Source organism: Dasypus novemcinctus, chromosome 25, assembly GCF_030445035.2.
Source record: "Dasypus novemcinctus isolate mDasNov1 chromosome 25, mDasNov1.1.hap2, whole genome shotgun sequence".
Lineage (NCBI taxonomy): Eukaryota > Metazoa > Chordata > Mammalia > Cingulata > Dasypodidae > Dasypus > Dasypus novemcinctus.
Genome location: NC_080697.1, coordinates 36,106,172 through 36,112,428, shown reverse-complemented (window position 1 = coordinate 36,112,428; position 6,257 = coordinate 36,106,172).

Below are 6,257 nucleotides of genomic sequence, written 5' to 3'. Positions count from 1 at the left end.
CACTGACATCTAGTGGGTACAGGCCAGGGACAAGCTCTACAATGAAAATGACAGGCCCCATAACAAAGAATTGCCCAGCTCAAAATGTTAATATTGCTGAGGTTGAAAAACTGGGCTCTATGCTTAAGAACAGCTTCATGAAACCTTTTGTTCCTGTTCTAGTGTGTGTGCATGGTTGAACATGGGTATGCATGGGTGTGCATGTGTGATGATGGAGATTTTAAAATGAATTCTTTCTAGGTGCTGAAAATTGAAGAGTTTGGCCAACACTGTTTGAAAATATGCACAGAAATGCTCATCTCTCTTACTAGAACAAAGGCTTGAGAGCAGGGCTCATGTGGCTATGGTCATGGGGTAGGAGACAAAGCAAGGGTGAAAAAGGAGAATGTATTAGGTGGGGTGGGGCAGGTCAATTTACTTCCTCATGCGAGAGCTTCTTCATCTATAAAATCGTTGCAGAATAGTGGCTCCTTGCAGGGGATTGTTTGTAGGAGTAGATGAGGCGATACTAAAAGAGATAATACTTGTCCAGTGCCTCCACCAGTGCCTCACAATTAGTAAATACTCAGTAAATGTTACTACTGCTAGAGTATCTCGGTTCCACTGTGCCTTCAAAACAAAACCCCTCACACATGGTAGTCAGTAGGTTTTAAAGGAAAGGGTTAGAATTTTGGAGTCACAGAAATGCTGATTCATGTGCTTCCATTGACCATTTCTTTTCTTTATAACCTTGACCAGGTAAGCCCCTGGATGAGGTTTACCACTTATGTTTCCTTAGTAAATTGGCAATACTATCTAACTTCAGGTGGTTTTAGTGAGAGTTATATCAAATAAGTAATGCAGAAAGCAATATGTATGCATTATATATATATAGCTATAGATATATATATATAGCTATAGATATATATATAGTTATATATATATAGCTATAGATATAACCTACTCAATAAATATTAGTTATCACACCCTTTTTCTTTGAGTAGTCAATACCTAGCAAAGTAGTCACCACAAGGTTGATATTCAAGATATAAATGTTGTATCTGAAACATCTAAACTGCTCATTCATAATTTTTGCTATAATATGTAGACTATTATTTTAAGTAGGGGGTTGAAAAGGTGCAAAAAGAAAAAAGATCAAGCAAAGACAAAGAACTAGCACCCTCCTTTCCTGTGTATCTCTGTGTAGCATCCTTTGACTCTTTTATATCCACAGGTGTGGTAAATTCTGGGTCTACTGAGCTTCTCCATGCATCATCCTTTTTTGATTGTCACCATAAGGCAATAGACAAGGCTGAGCAGGAATTATTATCCTCTTCTTACAGATAAAGAAACTAACACAAGTCAGGCAGAAAAGAATAAGAGAAATCACCTTGAAATTAGGGCCCATGACATTGTTTCTAAGCTCCTATTGCCTTTAACTAGCACAGTGTAGTTGCCTCAGTTTCTTCAAACTACTAGCCTCAACTTCCTCATTCATCAGGTTAAGGGGTGGACTAAATTATTTCCAAGGTTTTTTCTGATTTTTAAAATTCTTCTAATCAAAAAAACCTATGTGACTTTCCCAAGCTTATGGCTAGTGAATGCTGAACCAGAACTCTAGCTCTGGCTGGTGGCTAAGCAGGACTCACTCCCCTGTCCCCACACTGCACCAAGGCTTGACGTTGGTGTGGCCCTACTCAACTAAAAGACACCTGAAAACTACTTAAGTAAGACCCATTTAAATCTTCACTCTTTAAAAAAATAAGAAGAATTTGCGTGAGATGGTGCTTTTTGAAAAGGGAAGCAGCACCATCAACAAAACCCCATCAAATGCCCCTTGACTGAAAGATTTGGTCTTATTGACAAAGGATGTTTCTTTAAAGAACCAGATTATAAAGCCTCTCCTGTTATTTTTACTGGAACTGTGGTTGGCTCTGGGGTTTTGTGTATGCTCAGAGGACCTGAATCTCTGGACTGACCATGTGATAGCCAGGCCCTGGGCCTCAACAGACCTGCAACTCCTACCCTCTGGTTTAATGAACTTACTCCAGGGAGGTGAAGAAGGTCAACCACTACAGCAGGGAGCCAAGAGTGCCTACAACTGCAAGCAGGAGAATTGCATCCATCATCCATGTGGAATCTAAGCCCACTCTTGATATAGAGGTGGAGTGGACATAACCATCCCAGGGTCCACAGGATGGAGGAATAGAGTATGGATTAGAGTGAACTTACTGATATTCTACTATGGAACTATTATGATTAGTAATGGAAGAAATCATAGCATTGATGTGGAGAAAGTGGCTATGGTAGCTGCTGATGGTTGGGAGAGGGAAGAAGAGATATGATGTGGGGGCATTTTCAAGACTTGGAGTTGTCCTGGGTGATACTGCAGGGACAGTTGCTGGGCATTGTAGGTCCTCCCATGGCCCATGGGTGGACTGGGTGAAAGTGTAAACTACATTGTAAACCACTATCCATGTGGCGCAGCAGTGCTTCAAAATGTATTCATCAAATGCAATGAATGTGCCACCCTGATGAAAGAGGTTGTTGATGTAGGAGGAGTGGGGTGAGGGGGGTGGGGGCTATATGGGAACCTCATATTTTTTTAATGTAACATTAAAAAGAAAAAAAGGCAGTGGACTTGGCCCAGTGATTAGGGCATCCGTCTACCACATGGGAGGTCGGCGGTTCAAACCCCGGGCCTCCTTGACCCGTGTGGAGCTAGCCCATGTGCAGTACTGATGCGCGCAAGGAGTGCTGTGCCACGCAGGGGTGTCCCCCGTGTAGGGGAGCCCCATGCGCAAGGAGTGCACCCGTAAGGAGAGCCGCCCAGCACGAAAGAAAGTGCAGCCTGCCCAGGAGTGGCGCTGCCCACATGGAGAGCTAACACAACAAGATGACTCAACCAAGAGAAACACAGATTCCCGTGCCACAGACAAAGAAGACACAGCAAATAGACACAGAGAACAGACAACTGGGGTAGGGAGGAAGGGGAGAGAAATAAATAAATAAATAAATAAATAAATCTTTAAAAAAAAAGAAAAAGAAAGAAACAAACAAACAAACAAACAAACAAACAAACAAACAAAGAGAAAGAGAGAAAGAAAGGAAAGAGAGAAAGAGAGAAAGAGAAAGAAAGCTAGGAAAAAAAGAAAAAAACAGATTATAGTTTCATCGGCACATTTCTATCTGTTTCCTTTTCCAAAGTCACATTCTTCATTTTTGAGAGAGAGTCTAACTAGATCATTACAATACTGATAAGATATAAAACAACTGAATTTTGAAATGTTCCCTTTCTGTCCTATCGATTGCCTCAATAGCGGTTGCTGGTCCCAGGAGTAAATGATAGACTTGTTTCTTCTCAAATGGCACATTATGAAAATGCAAAATGTCTAGCACTTTTATAGGAATAAGTTCCCTGAGCTTATGCTTGAGAAACTATCCTATCATGAGGTAGCTAATCTGGAGACTTCAAACCATCTAAAAAATTAGCAGAAAGTATATATAACAAATTCAACCTCAACAATGCTAGTCACCACTCACATACTTTAAATCTTTGCAGTGCTCCCTAACACAGACAGGGTAAAGGACAGACCCCTTGGCTTGGCCTTCAGGCTTCCTTCTCAGCCTCACACTCACAGGTCTTGGGCTGCAGTTGTCCTAGACTGCTGACCCTTCTTCCAACTATGCTCTTTCATAGTCATTTGGTTTTGAACATGATATTCTCACTGCCTGGAATGTCGTCCCCCTTCTGCATCTCATAAGCACCTATTTCCCTTTAAGGGTTTCTTCTCCAACTAAACGTTTCCTTATTTCTTCAGGCAAAATTAACATCTCTGGCTACTGTGAGCTCATAGGAGCCCTTATCATCTCTCTTAAAAATGCCAAACTGTGCTGTGACTTTTAACCCACATATCTGTCTTTTTCACTGAGCTGTGACTTCCAAGAGGGCAGGGACTGTGACTGTTTAGGTCAAAACTCTGTGTCCAGAATTTAGCAATCCTTTCTTGTAATCATCATCCAATACCATCATCTCTGCTAGACTGTAATTTAGGAAGGTCAAGATCATATCTATCTATCATGCTATACTATACTAAGTATAGCACTTAGTGGGTGCCCAAGAAATAGATATCAATGGTATAAATCAACTGCAAGTTTCTAGAGGGGAAAAGAATATCTCAATTGATATGTGTATTCCCAGCACTTAGAGCAATTCCTGGCACATTGTAGGTACTGGTAAATGAACAACATGCAGGAAGGGTGAACCCTGTTTCTGACCCAGGTTCAATCCTGACCGGACTTTGTCTGCCTTGGCCAGATCTGGCTTCTCAAAGATTCCTCACTAAATGATTAATTGAGGCTTACTGAGGCCTCAGAGTTCACGCAAACAGTGCAGCTTGGCTTGACTTATGTTGTCGCCGGTTAAGAATTTCTTCTGCACAAACATCACATGTCCCAAGGATGAAGGGAAAGAATTACTATGAATTTGTGGGACTGATGGGCAAGGGCAGGAGACCAAGGACACAGCCTTCTAGAAGTTCCTCACTGTTCTTATCCAAAGGCATTTATTTGCTTGGGATAATGCAATTTTCCCATTTTAATTTTGCCACCATCATGAAAAATGTAACCATTGACTGTTCCATCGGAAACAGAACTCAGTTGGGGCATCTCAGGTTGTCTCTGGTTTCCCTCCTACAAAATCTAATAGAACTGACAACTCTGAAAGCTAAATGTCATGTGTTGTGACTTCTGCCTGTTCTTTTCTCTTTAGAATTTAACTAGCAGATATGCCCTTGTATTAAATTTCTTACAACAGCATTTCTCAAAGAGCATTTCTTAGAATAATTGTCCCCAAGATGACCCATAGAGAAGAGTTCTTATTTTAAAACACATTAACCAATAAAAGGCCCTTTGAGCCCTCAAGTTCAGTAATCTGCTTAACCTTGCTTGCATTTCCCAAACTCATTTGCCATGGAATCCTTTTTGTTTTAATACCTGAATCTGTAGTACACACTTTGGGAAAGAGTGCTCTAGAACAGGGGTGAGCAAATATTTTCTGTAAAAGACCAGAGAGTAAATATTTTTGACTTGGTGGTCTCCTTAGGGTCTCTGTCACATATTCTTTTTTTAAAATAACCTTTTAAAAATGCAAAAACCATTCTTAGCCCATGGTTTGTGCAAAAATAGGTTATAGGCTGGAGCTTGCCAACTCTTCCACTAAAATATTACTTCCTGACCAATCATTTGCCTTGATGAACGTGGGTCCAACAAGACTCAAAATGCACCAAGTTTTAACTATAACTTTCACTTCTTCTCTTTTGGAAGTCTATGAAAAATATTTCCTATAAAAGCATTTCCCCAGGATAGATGCTGGATAAGTAGTACTATAAGAAACCTAGTAACATGTTTGATTCTTTCTTGTGTGTCCAGCACTGTATAAGTTCTGTACTTATATCTTCTTCTCTAACTATCACAACAACCCTACAAGTTAGCTACTGGAGAAGGTTGCATTCAAACCCAGGTGGTGCAGCAGCAGACACCACACTCCAGCACTGCACAGCCCAGACTGATGACTTCAAGGCTAACTGGCCATAGATCATGACTGATCAAACAGATTTGTACCAACTCTGGAGGACAGAACAGTGAGTCAGAGCCCAGGCAATCTGCTCAAAACCCCATCCCTGGCTGCTGACCAACCAATCCCACCACCCATTGCTGTGGGTTTTTCCCAAACAGCCCTGTCCAAGAAAGGATTTTGGAAATACCTGGATTCAAATCCTGCTTGCATAATAACACTAACTGTATAATCATAGCCATGTTAATAAATTTCTTTCATTCTCAGTCTTTACCCAAAAAGATCGTACACCAACTACCTCGGAGGATTGCCCAGAGGGTTTAGTGAGGAAAGACAGGAAAATGGAAAGTGCCAAAATACTAGCTCCCATTCCCCCTCAACAGCCCTCTGAGAACATCTCCTTGGAACCAAACTGAGCTGAGCTCTGAGGATACAGAGCTGGTGAGCTATGGCCCCTGGCCTAGCCCCGTCTTCAAGAGAGCTGTGTTTAAACTGTACATCAAAAAGAGAAGCATTTGCCGGGCTGGGGGAGCACAGAGTAGGATGGGCTTAATTCTGGCTGGGGAGCTGGGGGAGACTTCGCAAAGACACATTTGAGATAGAATCCTTCCCGGGGGGGATAAGACTTAACCAGTTGGAGAATAGAGTATGATAGATTTGGGGCAGAGAGAAAGGAGTAGAAGACTGAGAAACCTGACACATT